We start from the raw sequence: 20,045 nt of genomic DNA, 5'->3' as shown, positions 1-20,045 counted from the left end.
TTCTTTTAAAAATACAAATGTTTTAGTAGAGAAAATAAATATAATTGACATATTTGCAATATTTTGCACAGTAATCTGTCAGTTTATCATATCAACTGCTTATGAACTCCTAGAGCACTTTCCTGATGTTAGGAAGAGGATATTACAATAACTACTTTATGGGATGAGATGGTAGTGTCTGGGCACTTTTAAGAGTTTGACTGATATTGGGGTGCCTGGGTGGCTCAGTCGTTAAGCATCTGCCTTTGGCTCAGGTCATGATCCTGGGGTCCTGGGATCAAGCCCCATGTCGGGCTCCCTGCTTGGCGGGGAGTCTGCTTCTCCCTCTCCCACTTCCCCTGCTTGTGTTCTTTCTCTCTCTGTCTCACTCTGTCAAATAAATAAATAAAATCTTAAAAAAAAAAAAGAGTTTGGCTGATACTAACCCTGTGTATTTAATCGTGCATTGCTATGTAAAAATCTCCCTGAAACTCAGTGGCTTAACACAACAGTAGATCATTTATTATCTCTCACAGATGATGAGAGTCAAGATTTTAGGAGCAGCTTGGCTGAGTGGTTCCAACTTGAGGTTCCCCATGAAATTACAGGTATGTGTCATATGGGGCTACATTCATTTGAAAGCTTGACTGGGGCTGAAGGTTCTACTTCGAGGTGGTCATGGCTGTCAAGTTTGTCCTGGATATTGGTGGGAGTCCTCGGTTCCTCTCCATGTGGGCCTCTCTACAGGGCTGCTTAATGTCCACACAGTGTGACCACTGACTGCCCGGAATGTGCAATTCAGGAAACCAAGCAGATGTTGCATTGCCCTCGTGACCCAGCGTTGGAAGTCAGACAGTGTGACTTCTGCCATATTCTGTTGGTCACACAAACCTACCCTGATTCAGTGTGAAAGCAGAGCAAGCAAGGGCATGAATACCATGAGGTGAGGAATGTTGGAGCCATTTTGGAAGCAGGTACCACATTCTGGCCCTAGAGATTAGGTAGAATTTATTCTGCTTGCTTCCAGCATGATGGCGGGTTGTACTAATTTGATTCCACTCACAGGACTGCTGTGTTGTGCAGCTATGGAGCTTTTGTTGGCATTCTAGTATGTGTGTGCTCTTGAGTTGTACAACAAAGCAGTCCACTGGAGGGCCCTTAGAAGGCCAGCTTTGGAGTGACTTTTGGACTGGAATAAGGGGATTAGAAATTAAAAAAAAAAAAAAAAAGCAAAGGACAATATTAGAAAAGACCTGCGTATGGAGTAAGCTTCCTGAGGGAGAAGTTTTTTCTACTTGTTCACACTGTATCCCCAGAGTCAGAACAGTGCCTGACATATGACCGATGCTTAAAAAATATACATGGGATAAATAAATGCATGAGTTTGAAATCTGTTTAATAATCAATCTCTAAGGGCACCTGGGTGCCTCAGTTGGTTCAGTGTCTGACTCTTGATTTTGGCTCACGTCATGATCTCAGGGTCGTGAGATCAAGCCCTGTGTCTGGCCCCATGCTCAGCAGGGAGTCTCCTTGAGATTCTCTCTCACATTCTCCCACCTCTCTACGTGCCCCCTTCATGCTCTCTCTCTAAAATAAATAAATCTTCAAAAAAATAATTGATCTCTAGTACAACTTATTATAAACAAACTATAGGAACTTTTTTTTTTTTTTTTAAGATTTTATTTATTTATTCGATAGAGACAGAGACAGCCAGCGAGAGAGGGAACACAAGCAGGGGGAGTGGGAGAGGAAGAAGCAGGCTCATAGCGGAGGAGCCTGATGTGGGGCTCGATCCCAGAACGCCGGGATCACGCCCTGAGCCGAAGGCAGACGCTTAACCGCTGTGCCACCCAGGCGCCCCAGGAACCTTAGTCTATTATGTAAATATATGATATTTACATATCATATGATATGTAAAAACATGATAAGACATTGTTAATCATTAATGTTCAGAAAAGATTGTTTTGTAATTTGATGAGTGTTACTTAAATTTTTACTTAAATATCTGAAAAATTTAGTTTTATACAATTATTATATATGGTATTTTCTTCTGAAACATCTCTCTTCTTTTTATTTGTATATCGTTATCATGAAAGGAAATAGGGAAATAATAGGGAAATTGTAATTCTATTGGAAACATTAATTCCAGAAGTCAAGTTCTTTTGTATTTTGACTCTAATAGTGAATAGTGAATTCAGCTGCTCTGTGTCAATTACCACAGGAAAAATAATTTTTCCTTGAATCTCTGTGATATTGAGAAATGTATTTTATTTGAATAACTAGCCTCGAAAATAGAATGTAGGAAAACTCTGAAGGCAAATTTGGACTCTGAAATTGGAGTTGCTCTTTACAATAGAAACTGGCCGAAATCAACAGTCAACTACCATTATCCACCACTCTCATGACTTCCCACGGGTTGACCATCAGTTGTTACTGTGAAGGTGACTTTGCTCCTAAAATCGAGGGAGGCATCTGAGACAGGCCAAAGTAACCCCCAGCTTCATCCCAGCCAATGTGTAAGCACATGAACAACATCCCCTAACCAGCAAAAACATGTCAAAGAGAGTTAAATTTCACCATTTAAGTTGTGATGGAAGCTGACAGTTTGTGCTTACATATGCAAGAAAAAAATGCAATTTTTAAAAGGTTGGCACACGAGAGTGGCAAGTTTTAACTTGGGCTGGTGAACAGGGGCTCCTTAAGGCAGGAAGCAAAATATGTTGTGGATCTTTTTAAACATCAGATACAGACATTTAGTTGCTTATCAGAAGGCCTGTCTCGTCTCTGGCCCCAGCGGTGATTACTTTTAAAGGAAATCCTTCCTGTCAGCCCTGGGGATGTTTCATAGGTGAGTCCATAGGAATTTGGAAATATCACTTTCCTGGACTATCTTGAGAAACAGCCCAAGGTTCTGTTCATAAACAGGTAATGGAGTCCCTCCTTTAGCAATTTCCGCCTTAACATTTCATTTGACTTGATCAGCTATGACTTGTTAGCCATGGGTCCTACAGTGCTGAGCTAAAGGAGAGTCTCTTCCCACTGGGATCCCAGGAAAGTTCTGGTTAGACATGTTCTGCAGGATTCCCACTCCCAAAGGGTTAAAACGGAAGACCCCATCAGCACAGAGCTTTCAGTGTGGTGTGTTGGCAAAGGCGCACATGTGCAAGAAAGGAGGTTCAGATTTTGCTTCTGCCGGTCTTGTTAATTTGCACAGTGACTTGAGCTTTACAGTTACTGAGTCTCCATTTCTCTTTCCACTAAAAGGAGATAATGTTAATTTTAAACGTTTGTGTTCCAGTTCCAGTCTGTACTAGCCAAGCCACTTTGGGTCAACCACAATTGAGCGTTTTCCCATCTGTAAAATAGGAGTAGAAATGATGTATCAGCCGGATGGTAAAATTCTAATGTATGTGAAAGCACGTTCTACAGTGTAAAGCAAGGTGCACACACTAATTTTGTCTTGTCAGTGTAATATCCAGGTGGTCAGCACGAGGCAGCTGCCCTCTGCCCACGGGAGCCCTTGCTCACTCCCGTGGAGCTGGAGTTAACTGCAGCATGGATGACTGAGTTTCCTCCTGGGCCAATGGGATTCGTGCAAGAAGACATAATATGGATGTTAGAATGAGCTGAAGTAAAATAACGAATGCTTAGGTGGTCTAGGTGGAATTCAATTGCGCAGTAATCATAATCTAGGATGTTTATGACATGGCTTTCTAACACACACTATGTAAATGCATACCTGGAATCAAACATTTATTTTTCCTGCTCCTGACTTATCCTCTCCTTCCCCACGGTACAGCAAAAACCATGTTACTCCTTTTCTTATTTTCAAACCCTAGAACCACAGATTAGAATGTATATGCAGAACTTCTAAACCAGAGTCCAGCAGAACTTTGTTTAGAATTAAATATGCACAGTCATTTACTGTTGGGAACTCAGTCATATAGTATTTGGAACAGGGAACGGAAAATGAGCATTTTAAAAGTGAGTGACTGTTAATGACACTTCAGGGGAAGAAACGAGCATTAAAGTGAGTGTGAGACTAATTTTATGTATGTATGTATGTATGTATTTACTTATTTATTTATTTAGAGTGTGAAGTGGGGGGGACAGAGTGAGAGAATCTCAAGCAGGCTCCATGCTGACCACAGACCCCAACACGGGGCTCAATCTCATGACCCTGAAATCATGACCTGAGCTGAAATCAAGAGTTGGATACTTAAATGACTGAGCCAACCAGGCACCCCTGAGACTAATTTTATATTAGTCTGGACCAGATGGAACTTAAAAAAAATTCTAGTATAATTAATATACAGTATTATATTAGTTTCTGGTGTACAATACAGTGACTCAAGAATTCTGTACATTATTCAGTGCTTATCACATGTGCACTTGTAACCCCCTTCACCTATTTCACCACCCATCTCCTCTCCCCACCTCATCCCCTGTGGTAACCATCAGTTTGTTCTCTGTACTTAAGAGTCTGTTTTTTTGTTTGTCACTTTTTTTCTTTCTTTGTTTTGTTTCTTAAATTCCACATATGAGTGAAATCATATGGTATTTGCCTTTCTCTGACTTATTTCATTTAGCATAATACCCTGCAGCTCCATCCATGTTGTTGCAAATGGCGAGATTTCATTCATTTTTATAGCTGAGTGATATTCCATTGTAGATATATCACATCTTCTTTATCCAGTCATCTGTTGTTGGACACTTAGGTTGCTTCCATAATCTGGCTATTGCAAATAATGCTGCAGTGAACATGGGGTGCAGATATCTTTTCAAACTAGTGTGTTCGTATTCTTTCAGTAAATAGTAGTGTAATTACTGGATCATATGGTAATTCTATTTTTAATTTTTGGAGGAACCTCCATACTATTTCCTGCAGTGACTGTACCAGTCTGCATTCCCACCAGCAGTGCACAAGGGTTGCTTTTTCTCCACATCCTTGCCAACACTTGTTTCTTATGTTTTTGAATTTAGCCATTCTGACAGGTGTGAGGTGACATCTCATTGTGGTTTTTATTTGCAATTCGTTGATTATTAGTGATGTTGAGCATCTGTCCATATGTCTGTTGGCCATCTGTATGTCGTCTTTGGAGAAATGTCTGTTCATGTCTTCTTCCCATTTTTAATTGGATTATTTGTTTTTTGATTTTTGGTTTTGTTTGCTTTGAGTTGTTTAAGTTCTTTGTGTATTTTGGATGCTGACCCTTTATTGAATATATTATTTTAGATGGGACTTTTTAATTTTAATACCTGCAAATGACCCCAGATCAATGAGATAGCTCCAAAACGAAGTTAAAGGCGATCGTTGCAGCACATTAGGAAGGCAGCACACGGAGAAAAGGAAAATGCCTTCATGTTTGTATTCCACTGAGTTTAGACACATCAGTAAGCTGTTGCATGTGCATTTATCCTCACTACATTTCACAGACATTAAAACTGAGGCCCAACAGAACCAAGGTTAGATGACAGGGAGTGGGATGTGTGATTCTAGAGCTGAGGCCCTAACCAGAAACCCAGATTGGTGGTTGAGAGCAAGAATTAAGAATCGCGAAGCTGAAGGGTCTTAGTGTGGTGTAACACTTTGACGTAAGCCAAGGGCGGTTTATGGGCAGGACTCCTTACAGATTTATTTTCAGAGGAAAAAATCCTTTCATCCTCCATCCTTGCAGGGTAGAAGGAGGGCTGGAAGATCTTGGGACATCTCAGGCCTTCATTAAAAGTAATGGTTGTTATTGTTATTGTTATTTTTATTATTATGTAGTGGAACCCTTGAGAAACCCACTGTTAATGACAAAGAGGATCACTGTGCAGGAAATTTTTAAAATTCAGGTTATATGATATTGTCATGTCCATTCATGGTTGTTAAATTGGTAGATGGAGAAGAACATCCAGGAAAAGTGAGTTTGTAGAGCATGTTTGAAAGAGAGAAAGAAATGAGACAATGATTTGGAAGAGTAAGCTAGGAATGGTTCCATGAAACAAGGATGGCGAAGGAGGATTCATGGAGACTTAAATGTGGGAAAAGGCATAGAAAGTATTTACTTAGTCAAAACAAAGCAGCTGAGGCCTGCTGATTTTGCCAGAATAACTGGTTGGAAAATAATCTACCCATTGTTTTGGACTAGACGGGACCAAATAGCTGGTTTGATAGATCTCTTTCTCCCACTGCATAGACCAAAATTTTGGCATTGAGTAGACACAACTTAAGTCACAGGGCAGGGAGAGGTACCAGGGGGATCACTTTACAGATACTGTTATTGACTCTGGCTAACAATAATGGCAGTAATTGAATTTGTATGATTCCTTAAAAAGTATTTTCACATAAGTGATCTCATTTGTTTGAGACTGATCTCAGTTTGTGTTTTTTGGTAATTCACTGTTACATAGCCTTAAGGAAAAAGTGGTTCCTGGGAAAAATAGTTGGTCTGGGAAATTTATTCAGTCCCTAAGGCTGGCCCTTCTTCGGGGCTCTGGGGGGAAAAATCTTTAATATCAGAATATTTTCTTCTCATTTGTTTATCCTTGTGCCATTTTAATTACTTAACATCTCACAAAGTGAATAGTGTCCGCATAGACTAACAGATAATGAAAATTGGAAACTTTTTAAAAAATATTTTATTTACTTTTTTGAGAAAAAGAGAGAGAGAGTGGTGGGGGAGGGGCAGAGGGAAAAGAGAATCTCAGACTCCTCACTGAGAGCAAAGCCCACTTTGGGCCTCAATCCTAGCACCTTGAGATTACTACCTGGGCCCAAACCAAGAGTTGGATGCTTAACCAACCACACCACACAGGTACCCCTCTGGAAACTTTTCACATCTTCCCTCATAACTAGGGAGGCAGTATAGAGAATCAGACTGTCCAGGTTTAAACCCAACCTTTACCTCTTTCTAGATGTGTGAATTTGGGCAAGTTACTTAGCTGCCCTGTGCCTCAATGTGCTTATCTTAAAATGATATGAATTAAAATGAATTCATGGGGTATTCCAGCGGCTCTCAAACTTTAGCGGCATCAGAATCACCTGGAGGGCAAGTCAGTAGTTGGGGGATGGGACAGAGAATGTACAGTTCTAGCAAGTCCTCAGTTGAGGCTGATGCACTGTGAGACTCTGGGGGCATTCCATGAGTTAGTTATGTAATCAGTGTGCTTCTCGAGGGACCTGGCACACTGCCAGTGTTCAATCAATGTTATTATTATTCCTGTTGTCCTCCTCATCCTCATCACCACCATTGTCTTCATTACCATCACCATCAAATAGATGATAGTGCCGTGAGTCAATAGCAAGGCAGTCCCCAAACTCTGCCAGTTAAAAATAATAAAATTTAAACAAAATGAAGGCATTTTTCAGCATTCCTGAGCAATTACCAAGGAAGACACTAAACCAGTATCTATGGCAGGTCTCCCTGTGGCCAGCTCAGCCTGACATCCATACAGCTGTGGAAATAAACCAAGACCAATCAGATGAGAAAAGCCAAGTCTGTTTATTCACCACTTGTGTTTTGGCAGACTCAAAGGCAAAAATGAAAAAAGAAAGGCTTCCGGTCTGCCCTGATTGGAGGCTGTTGGCAGGGAAAGCTGTAGGCAGGCTAAGCAGAAGTGGCACATTCTGGGTGATTGGTGACGGTGCCTATTTGGCTTTCTCTGCTTGGTCCTAAGTTTGAAGCTGTCAGTTATTAATCAAGGCATGATCATTTGGGGCTGGTTGTTACAGAGTTATTGTTCAGCTTCCTGGATTGTCACCACAAACAGCAATCTGTCTCCCCGTACTTTTGACTTAGAGTAGGGCTGGCTTCCTGGGTTGTTTATTGCAGATAAGGGGATTGGTTTCCTGGGTAGGTTACTGCAGGTTATGGGTCAAAGTTCAGTTTTTACCTAGGGTCTGGCTATTGTCTATTTTACATTCAGTCTCTCACAGCGCAGGACAATCTGCAGGGAGAGGAGGTTCTGGCTGCATCGACTAGTGATCCAACCCATGTGGCACTTACAGTCTTTACTAGAAGTCACACACGGGCTCACTTCTACATCAGTTACTTGGGAGCCTAGTTAGTGTTGGTCTCTTGGCATACTAGCAAATCAAGACTCATCAAAACCAAGGAATAGATTCTGTAATTTACTAAATTATCAGCTAATGCCACTTAACAAGTTCTTGTTGGCCATGCAGCCATTCTTTCACGGGCAACTACCCAACGTCATCATAATTCATGTCTAACTTGTGCCTATCTTATTTCTAGACTCAGGGTCTAGAAGTAATAAGGATAATTGTAACTTGTTGGGGTTAACATAGAGCATGAAACCAGGCATAACACCTTGCTTGCTAAAATGTAACATGGAGGCAGCTGAGGGCAGGGAAGTTTTCGGAGAAGGGCGTAGGCCTTTGGAATGACCGCTCTGCTGTTGGAATACCTCGGGGAGTTGCCTTCCTGAAGCTTTCCTAGCCCCAAACAGTTGCCCTGTGATCTAGAGATGTAGGCATTGTCCCCTAGGCTGTGTTTAATAGAACACGCCCAAATTAGCATATCGTATCCTTCCCGTAAACAGATCCTCCCAGTCTCAGGAAGACCCCTTGTCAACATCATGTGCAGAAACAGTGATAAGGATTTGTGATGATCTTGAAGGACCAATAAAAGCGGGAGCAAAGACCAGCAAAGGGTCTTCGCCTCTGAGCATTGAGCCTCTCTCCTTCTCTTTTCTTTCACGGCCAGGTTTGGAGTAATCTTTCATCCGTCGGTACAGGGATTGCTGGCCCTTTCCAGCAGTAACTCAGAATTACTGTGTTCTGTGTGTCAGGCCAAAGTGTACACAAGTGCTTTACATACGTCATCTCCGTAGCGATGCTGTAAGGTGGTAAATGATTCAGTTACTCATTTCCAACTTGTGTGTGGGGATGGGTTTCCCCCATACCATCAGGCAGCTCTAGGGACAGCAGCCAGGTGTCTGACAATTTCAATTCTGACTCTATCTACTCTTGAGATAATGTCATATCCCACAGGGGAAGGTCAGTCCTACAAGACTGCCTCCCCACCACGCTCCAGATGCCGGTCACAAGCCCGGGCCGTTACCCATGCTTCTGACTGGCTATAAATCCGAAGTTCCCATGATTCTCTCCCTGGGCTCTATTCATTTGCTAAAGCAGCTCATAGAACTCAGAGAAACAGTTTACTTACTAGATCACCGGTTTATTAAAAAAAGGACTAACTAAGGAACAGCCAGATGGAAGAGCTGCATAAGGTGAGGTCAGGGGAAGGGGCGCAGAGTTCCCATGTCCTTTCTAAACACACTGCTCCCCAGCACCTCCAGGTGTTCATCATCCTGAAAACTCTCCAAACCCCCTCATGGTGAGTTTTTATGGAGGCCTTATTACATAGGCACGATTGATTTAATCACTGGCCATTGGTGATTGACTCAAACTCCAGCCCCTTTGCACTCCTGTGACCTCAGAGGAGTGGGATTGAAAGTTCCAACTCTCCTATCACGTGGTTGGTTCTCCTGGCAACCAGCCCCCTCCTTAGGTGCTTTCCAAAAGCTACCTCATTAACGTAACAAAAGACACGTTTGGCTCTCTTATCACTTGGGAAATTCCAAGGATTTTAGAAGCTCGGTGCCAAATGGGGATGAAGACCAAGCAAATTACAAAGCTGCAGGTGCTTGATGGATATGTTCTTTATTTATTTTTATTTTTTTATTTTTGTAAGTAGGCTCCATACTCAGCATGGAGCCCCACACTTGACCCTGAGATTAAGACCTAAGCTGAGATGCTTAACTGACTGAGCCACCCAGGCGCCCGGTTATAAGTTCATTATCTTGATGGGGTGATGGCTTCATAGGTTTATGTGTTTGTCAAAATTTATTAAATTGCACACTTTAAACCTGTGCAGTTGATTATATGTCAGTTATGCCTCCATTAAACTCTTTCAAAAAATTAAAAAATGAAACCATAAGTTAGAGGAAAACATGGCAATTTCTGATCTCAGAGTGGGCAGACCTTCTTAAACATAAGTGCAAAAGTACCATACAATGAAGAAAAGTTTAAAAGATTTAACTGCATGAAAATTTAAAACCTATTAAGGAAAACACAACACAAAGAAAATTAAAGGCCAAATGGCAAATTGGTAAAATATTGACCAATATGTCCAGACATATGTCCTTAAACTTTTTAAAGTATAAAGTTTTTACAGAGACCTAGAGAACTGAGAACATACCAATTGATTAATGAGCATAGGACATGAATAGGCCATTTGTAAAAGAAATACAAATGGATGGTTAAGAAACATATAGCAATGTTTTCCTAACCCCATAAATGCAAATTAAAACTGAGCTGGGTGATGATGTCACTCTCTACCTAGTGAAGTAATGCAAACTTTTAAAAACTGATGTAACTGGTGTTGAGAATGGTGATAGAGAAAAAGACATCTCACACTGCCCCACTAATGGCAGGGCAAACATGCAGCCCTTCGGAGGGCAGTTGGTGGCAGGTATTACAAGCCCTAATATTTTGAGCTAAAAATTTCACATCAGTAAAATATCCTAAGAAAATAATTCGTACATAGGAAATTTTTTTTTTTTACCTAATTCACAGTTATGTTCGATAACGAAATGGTTTTTTGAGCATTGTTCTGAATATCCTACCACATTGTTGATTGTCTGAGAGTGTTCTTCCCCTCTAAGAGCTTGTATTCTAAAAGTGAAGGAGCAGTTTCTATCAAATGTTATTTTTCTTGATGACTTTACATAGTTAGATAATATAGTTACTATTGACTGATGCTTTTTTTGTGTATTTTAGAAATGTTAACACTGTATTTACTCTGTGTCCATTTTGCAAAGTTTTATTTCCACAAGGCAGCAATTAATTTGGTTTATACTAAAAATCTAGCTTAATAATTTCCAAATTTACTCGGAATAATTTCAAATAATTCCACATTATTTCTGAGTAATTTTAAATTTTAACATTTAAATTTTCAATTTAAATCAATGAATTAACATTTTCTTAAACAAGAATGGTATATTTTGAGATCAATATATGCTTATATTCAGAGAACTGACTTTCTTTTCACAATATAGCAAACCAAATATCTTTCTCGATTTCCAGTGCTTTTAAGATATAATAGGTTGTAATGAAGAGAAAACTTTTAAAAAGGCGGATAATTTTTATTTTTATGAAATTATTTTGCTGTGTGGTGTTTGATAGTCAAATGACCTACAGAGAAGCTTCATGAGTAAGATCTTTAAAGGTTCTATCCATGAAGAAAATGAACTTTGTGGTGTCTGTTTATGCCATGCTGGAATGACAGTGGTCTAGAGTATCCTAAGAATCCTTGGCCAATATATGCAACTTATGAAACTTAGCTTAGGAATCTGGGACCCCATGCCACACCTGTGCTAAGACAGACGGAGACTATCTGAGATTCATCCAAGATTTTGTGTGTTACGAGATTGTGACAGCATTACCTATACCCGTGACTTAGGTTTGTGGAACTACTAGGCAGATTGCTACATAAACAGCTTTTGTTGGGTGCACGTTCTCAGCTGCGTAAAGAGAACTTATTTCCTGACCAACCAGCCTTTTCCTTTCCTCTCACCTCTGAACTAAACTGTTGTAAAGATAGAGGGAAAAAAAATCAGCTGCCCTATATTATTCAGGCAGTAATAATAAAATTCAAGATAGGAAATGGCCCAATGTGGTTGTACAGATTTGGCTTTTGACTAGTTACTAATGTGAACAACATTTCCTGACTTCCTCGCTCCCCTGTCTCCTCCCCTACAGCTTGGCCACTCCGGTGGAACTCACAGAACCACGGAGCTGGGGAGGGTGGTGCTCGTAATTATCAGATGGGTGTGTGTGTATGGTTATATGCACACAAAATATTAAGAAGTTAGTCCTTACAGTGAAAGAATCTTTAAGCTTGAAATGGCTGTAGATAATGTCATGTCATAATCGTCATGATAATAGCTATTGTTTTGGAACCAGTACTGTGTGCCTCATGCTACGATAAACCATTGGTAAATAGCTATTACTTTTCTCATTTTAAAGAGGAGAGAACTGAGATTAGGGAGGTTAGACCACTTGCTCTAGGTCAATACCGCTAGTAGGTGGCTAGGCTGGGGTTTGAACCCAGGTTCGTTCAGGTCTTACACCCAGGCTGTGAACCAGATGGCCCTTTCTTTTCACAACTGTGTCCATGAAGCAGGAGTCTTGTTGCTGGTGGAGGATTTGGATTCATCCGGCCAAGCGATTATGGAGTAGCAGGCTGTGAGCTCGGTTAGCAGAGTTTGCTGGTTAGTATTTTTCTCCCTGCTTACCATTTGATAGTATGCTTTTTCAGTTATATATTGTAAAATAGTAGATGGGAAAACATACAGGAATGGTAGAGTTCAATCTTTACAAAGAATTACAGAGAACTTCTTGAAAGAATTTGAGGTTGTTGGTTTTTTTTTTTGAAATAATTCTGAGCCGTTATAGCTATCAGTTCTGCAAGGTGATTTTCTTAGGTAGGCCCTCAAGTGCTTCTGCCTTTGACATGATTGCAAATGTATCGCTTCCATCAAATTGAAAGAGGTTTGGTCTTCCTGTCACTCACATTAATGCTTCATTGGTGACTTATTAATTCTACAGTATTTCCTGGACTTTGGGGATTTTGTGGAAAACATGACAAGCAGAGTCTCTAATTGATTTTTTTCTTTCAGTGTAATTACCTTTCTTGACATTGGGAATATGTCTTAAAATTAACAGCAAATGAAGAGACAATTATACACTGGCTTTGGTAGTACAAAAGCTATTCTGTGTTGTACCTAGAATTCGGTATGCATAGTAGGATATCAAATTTGCAATGGGATGGATTTCAAAATACTTAAGAGCTTTAACTGAAAAGAACTCATATTTTAAAAATAGTTGACCTTCAAAGTATTTGAAGTTGTCACTGAGAAGACAAATTTATATACTTGGTTTATGTAACTGTCAATTTATTTTGACTCATATAATTAAAGATCCGAGAAGTAATTAAAGAATTGGGGGTGGGGGGGTAAATTGTGAGCCTCTTAAAATATAAACATTTAAAATGTTCCTAAGGGGGAAAACATGAGCTGTACTTTTCATCAGAATGTCAAGTGTCTGCAGCTAATTAATTCAATTAATTATTTTCCATATTTGCTGTTGAAAGTTGGAGGATAAGAGGGTAAAGGGAAGTTTTCAATGGTAGAAGATAAAGAGGGGCATTTTGCAAAATGTGATACCGAGCTAAGCCGAATCTGTGTTGAGAAAGGCGTGCGGCTGTCTTTCTGGATGAGAAGTTATTAAACCTTGTGGTCATGCTGGGCAGTTCACAGAGAATTAAGGATCTAATGAGAAAATGTTCATGCCTTTGGCAGAGAAAGAGGTTGTGACCTTTGGAAAGCATGTCTGCTTAACTTAGACAAAGCAGGATTTAAAGACATTATATACTTAGAGCTGTTAGAAAAGATGACTCATATTAATTCTTCAGTCACTTTCTAGAAACCATGTGATTATGAGTCATAGAAAATGAATTATGGGAGTAATGTGTGAATATAACCAGCAAGTAGGGTGGACAAATTTATATATTGTAACAACCACTGGGTTGCATTTCCAAGTCACTTTTGCCTGTAAAATGGGAAAATGTGCTTTTTTATTTTATTTATTTATATATTTTTAAAAGATTTTATTTATTTATTTGACAGAGAGAGAGGGAACACAAGCAAGGGGAGTGGGAGAGGGAGAAGCAGGCTTCCCTCTGAGCAGGGAGCCTGATGCAGGGCTCGATCCCAGGACCCCGGGATCAGGACCTGAGCCGAAGGCAGACACTTAATGACTGAGCCACCCAGGCGCCCCGTGCTTTTTTATTTTAATGAAAGTAGCAAATGACCCAACTCCCAATTGCACAGTGGGCAGCCTGACCCCACATTTATGGGCTTGTACTCTGTCTTCCTTATATTCCATAAGATAGCTAGTTGGTTCCTGATTACCAACTTCCCTCTTCTCAACATGATTCTTCTCAGCTGCCTGAGCTGGATTTGTGGCCAGGCCTTGTGCTAACTGTATTATGTGGATGACTGTTCATTGTTCCTCACAGAGGTCCTAGGGGATAAGTACCGTGATCATCTTCATTTACATTTTGAAGAAACTGAAGCTCTTAGGGCAGTACCTGGCCCAAGAGTATCTGATGACTAACTGGTGAAGCCAGGATTTAAGCACGGGCCTGTTGGATTTGTTGAGTTCACACCCTCAACCACTATTCCAAGATGGCCACAGTTCTCTGAAATTTTCCAAGTGCCTCATTGACTTCAGACCATCCTTGTCTTGCTTTGGGCTCCTGTACCTGGGGGCTTTAGCTGCTGACGTGTTACTTGATATTTTTTTCTTCACCATGGGTAGTCTTCTGGAAAAATGCCCATTGCCTTGTTTTTGAATCCATTACTTTAGTTTCTTCCATTCCTTAGGCCAAACTGTTTTATTTTGCTTTGGCAATGCATATACAAAGTGTTTTATTCTATTGCTGAAATTCACTGTAGACCATGTGGCATGAGATTCACATTTTTACTTACTTTTAATGAAATAAGACAATTTTTTATTCCTGCTCACGTTTACACCCAAATTTCTGAAATCCAGAGGTCATCTAAAGCTGTTGGAGTTTTAAAATATTTACAGAGCTTTAGAACATTTGAAGAAAACCTGTAATATTAAGAGGTTCACAAAAATAAAATCAAAGTAATGAAGTTTTATATCATCCACTGCAAATTAGAATGTTTAACTTGATCATATTGGTTTATATAAAAAGGAAAAATAATCCATTCTGAATTCTGAAGATGGATGTGTGTCCACAAACCATTTCCTAAATATGGAATTAGAATGGACGAATTTCCCATTTTCTGTTAAAATTTCCCTCCATCAAGTCCAGTTATCCAGTGGAAGTAAATTTTAGGGATAGTTTTAGATGTGCCTGTGTAGACTCAATTAAAACTGAATCACTCCTGTATTGATTACCATTGTCCTGACTGAGTCAAGATAGGACTATGTGTTTTAACTGAATGGGTGAGTTGCATTAATAGTTACTTTATGAAAGGTTTTTCAGAATTTCCTGTCTAACTTAATCAAAATAGTTACTTTGCTAGCAATACATGTTTTGAAGAATTCTTAGAATTGTTTCAACTGATCACCATGTAAGATTGTTAACCAGAAAGACAAGGCTGTCATTCTGATTTGTGATGCAGTATCACTAAATTACAATTAGATTAGTTTTTACAATCTTTCCTCAGGCAAGATTCAAGAGCCTAGTGAAATGAGGAAGAACGTAGTTTTATGGAAGGGGAAAAGATTTTGTATGCTAGGGCCCATGTTGCAACTACTTCCTGAGATGGGGGATTGTGATTACCCTGTTGCTTCTAACTCAATACATTTCTATAATTTCTCAGGTTTGAATTAATATATGTGAATTAGAAATTATATTTTTAATATAATAAATTTAACTAACTGAAGAATCAGTTATTAAAAATACTGCCATTGATTACTTTCAGAAAGATCAAAAGAGTTTCAAAACTTATTTATCTTTTCATTTTGATATATATGCACTTAATTAAAATGTGTGAAGAACTTTGATAATGAAAGATAACATATCTAACCAAATATGACATTAAAATACAATCATGTGTTTCCCCAGATTGCCCTTGCCTTGTGTTAAAATTCTTAATCAGTTATCACAACTAATGTTAATTAAATATTTGTTGGGAGAATGACATAGTCATACAGAATATCTCAATTATTATGTTAATATGATGGAAGTGGGTGGGGTACCATACTGACTGTCCAGATGTGGTGGAACACCTGGTTCTGTCTCATTTTCCCTTGATCAGGTGTAAGGGTGGGTCTGTCTTCCATGCTACTGTTATTTTCCTGTCCAGGAGTCTAGGGCCATGTCATGTTCAGGGCCAGTGAATGGAGAGATTGCCCTCCTAGGGGGGCGCTAAGCGATGTGTTAGCTCTGGGAACTGGATGCTGACTGTTTGGGCTAACAGAGACCTCCCTAAGATCATGCTTATTTGATTCCTGAGGGTTTCTCTTTGACCCAGTCAGTGTTCAGTCCTCACTGCTTTGATGAAAGTGTAAAGCAGTGAACAAAGGTGGTAACTTCTTGAGTTCTAAGCACCATATAGTAGAGGGACTCAGCTTCCAAAGTGGCAAAGCAAGCTTTTCCCGTCCCTAGACTAGATAAAAAAGGCTAGTAGAGAGGGGAAGCCACAGAGACTGGAGAAGAGTGAAGACAAAAGGTCTTCAGCCGCTACAGATAGGCACAAGCACCGAATCAGTGCCCAGTTATCCTTTCACCGTTGTCCAGTGAGCAGCCCGAGTGTTGCCTTGGTTTGTCCAGTAGGAATGGCATTCATCTGTGCCTCACCACATTGTTCAGGGTTTACCTGGCATCTTGGATTAAATGCAAACACGAGCAAAGGTTTAAGTCTTTCATCTATTGCCAACTACCTAAGTTATACAGAGAATTAAGGGATATCTCAATGGAATATCTCTGGTAGATTTAGGGATTCTAAAAATCAGAGATAGAAACTGCTAGAATAAACACTAGAACATAGTGTTTATGAAGAACTATGAAGGGTCTGAGATCTTACCTCCTGCAGGCTCACAGGTTAGCCTGCCACAGTTTGCTGATGACGGAATGCACTTCTAGGCCAGAGACAAAGGACTTCATTACTCAGAGCACAGCAAGCAGCATGTTTGTGTTAGTTCTTCTTGCCCAAATTTCCCCTGGGCCAGTGCGTTGGGTCCAGTTTGGTGCCTATACCTGTGGTAGGTTTCATAACAGGAGAGAAACCCTGAACTTAGGAAATCCAATTTTTTAAAAACGGGCAGAAAGCACACCTACCCTTTGTTTTGGAGGGAGGTACCATCTCTAATTTCTAGGACTGATCAGTGTATAAATATCCATGAAAATATAGTCTGGAGCAAAGGCACTCGGTGCCTCTGCTCGTAAGATGTGCAGAAACATGAGAGACCCGTGGAAAATTGATTCCTAACTATGTTGTGATGAAGAGGGTGTGTGTGTGTGTGTGTGTGTGTGTGTGTGTGTGTGTGTGTGTGTTTAAAGATTTTATTTGTTTTTAAAGTAATCTTGATATTCAACATGGGGCTCAAACCCACAACCCTGAGATCAAGAGTTGCATGCTCCACTGACTAAGCCAGCCAGGCACCCCAAAGGTCCTGTGTAATTAGAAGTTTTGCAATTTCTACCATTTCTGTACTCCCAGTGGATGAGCCACTTAATGTACTGTCTGTAAAATTTGGTTTCCTTGTCTGCAGAATTTAGTATTCATTCAGCTGATATATATTGAATACTCCCTGTGTCCAGGCACTGTTCTAGGCACTTGGAATAAAGCAGTAAATAAAGCAGACGAAAGTCCCTCTCCTATGGAGTTTACATTTTGCTGGTATATATCAATGATTTTAAAAATTCGGAAGATGCTAATGCTCTGGGGGAAAAAAATAAAGCAGAAAAGGGGGAAAGAGAATCCTGGGTGGTGTGAGGGGAGAGAGTTCATTGCTCTTTTAGAAAAGTGTGTTAGGCTTTTCTGATAAGGTGACAATTGAACAGAAGTCTAGAAGTGAAGGTACAAGCCATGTGGATATTAAAGGAAAGAGATTTCCAGGTAAAGGAGACCCTAAGACGGGTCCTGGTTGGTGAGGTGCAGAAATCTCAAAGACGCCGTGTGGCTGGAGTGGAGGGAGGGGGAGGAAGAAGCAGGAGATAATGTTAGAGAGTGGTGTGTGTGTGTGTGTGTGTGTGTGTGTGTGTGTGTGTGTAATTTCAGACACAAGTACAGACAACTTCAAGAAGTTTTATTGAAAAATAGGCCCAATAAATGGAATAGTAGCTAGTGGGGTCAATACTAAATATATACTCTTTAAAGATGGGAGCATTTACAGCATGTTTGTATGTTTTGTCTTCTCTAATCCATTAGGGAAGGAAAAATCAATGATGTCAGAAACGGGATGGCTGAGAAGGTAAGAGGGAAAGGATCTGGTGAACACAGGGGAAGGTTGGCCTTAGTTAGATGCAAGACTGACAGTAACAGGAATGAAGGCAGAGAATGTGGGCACGGGTGCAGGATACGTCAGTGGCGGTGGTTGTGAGAGAGCATGGAAGTGTTCTCCTGATTAGTTTCTTTTTTCCTCTGAAAGAGAAATTGGAAGTATGGTCATCAGCTGAGAGTAAGGAGGCAGGTGAAGCTGTTGAAGGTCTGAGGACCAAACATTGATGAGGAAGAGTTTAGGGGAACGGGAGAGAAAATGTGCTAGCTAGCATACTTGGATTTCCAGGTAGCACTAAGTGCTAGTGGACGCATCTTTAATTTAAGAGCCATTAGGGTGATTGAATAGTTGTCTTTAGTCATGTTTAGCTTCACAGGTGTGGGGTTAGGGTTAGGCAGAGCTAGATTTAACCAGAGTGACAGTTGTACTAAGAGAGTATAATGAGGAAGGCATGAGACTTGAGGCTCCATGCAAGGTGTAATTATAATGATGGAACATGGATATTGAAGAAGGCAGATGATGAAGGCAGCAAGGAACAGTGGAAAGTAGAATTAAGGAATCGTGTATCTGTTGTCATGGAAGTGTTTTGGGGGGGCAGAAGAGCTAGAGGGATTGAGCTGGGGAGATAAGAGGTGGTATGGTCCAAAAATGCAATTTTGAAATTGAGATCATGGAGAGATTCCTATTTGTGATGGCAAATAAGCCATTGGTATGACCATGGGGGTGGTAGGGAACTGAGATCACGTGGAGGACATGGTCAGCTACGGAGAGAACGGAGGTCGAGGGCTTGAGCATCGGGAATATTGGAAGAGTTATCTACATGGATTTTGAAATTTCTAGAAGTTAGGACAGGAGAAACTGATGTACAAGGAACTAAAATCCTCGCACAGTGAGGACTCACCCAGAGGTTTGCAGCTAGTTGCACAAGGAGGCATTATGGGGGTTGCAGCAGAAAGCCATGGTGTTACTGGGAGAATTAAAGACACGGACACTTATAAAACAGTTTGCATGGTGTCAGGCTCATGGTCAAGCTCAGTAAGTCATCTTTAAACTTGTAGTCTTAGTTCTGACATGGAAAGAGCTTGGAAGTCATCACTCCCATCCTTATCAGGAGAAAAAGCTGAACAAACTGAAAATCAATGACTTTTCATTATTCGTCAGAGAACTGAGCTTGGGGGGCAAACTGACACCCAGAGATGTAGAGAGAGGCGCATTCAGACATTCACAGGTGAATTGAGACAGGTGCTGAGATCAGCTTAACTGGAACAGAAGCCACTAGAGCCATAAATTGGTAGGAACACTTGGATGCTCATTTTGATGAATTGCTGGAGGTTGAGTCTGGACTAGCATGACAGCGAGAAACTCCAGGGGGCTGCAGTCTTCAAATCCTACATGACCCTGCTGGAGAAGTCCTGTGCCTCAATGACTAGAATATATGGCTTACAGTATGGATACCCTGCAACACAGTCTGCTGCTCAAAATTTTTGATGTCAAATCTCTTAGTATTTGTATAACACAATAACTCTTTTTTAAAAATAAGAATAATCTGTTTGCAAATGTGTATTTTTAATTGGAGTTTTTCTTAGCAAGCATGTAACAAACTTATGACCCCTTTGCAGTTCAAGGATCTGCTCATGCAATTGCAAGATAGTAACACTTGAGTATCATGTGCAAAAAGAAGATTCGTTAGCAATGACATAGCAGTACTGTGGCTGTGCTTTTAAGCTCCTTTTTGGGGGGAAGAAAAAAGCACCCAATTAGCCCAACTCAGGCAGTTGAAAAGTTCTGTGTGCAAAAATAGGGAATGACAAAGGCAGAGGGAAGAGAAGGGAAAGAGGAGGAGAGAGAGGAGGGAGAGGGAGAAAGAAGGGAAGAGAAAAAGAGAAAGGAAGAGAAAGGAAGTTAGGAATAGCCTCTAAAAACCAGGAATTGTAGTTTGGAAATGGGAAAGATTGAAGAGTCAACCCGGATTTAAAGATAGGCCTTTCTAATCCCCCCCCCCCCCCCCCCCCCCCCC

This window comes from Ursus maritimus, unplaced genomic scaffold (assembly GCF_017311325.1).
Source record: "Ursus maritimus isolate PB19 unplaced genomic scaffold, ASM1731132v1 scaffold_29, whole genome shotgun sequence".
NCBI classification, from domain to species: Eukaryota; Metazoa; Chordata; class Mammalia; order Carnivora; family Ursidae; genus Ursus; species Ursus maritimus.
The sequence above is the reverse complement of the archived record's forward strand: the minus strand, read 5'-3'. Positions refer to the sequence as shown.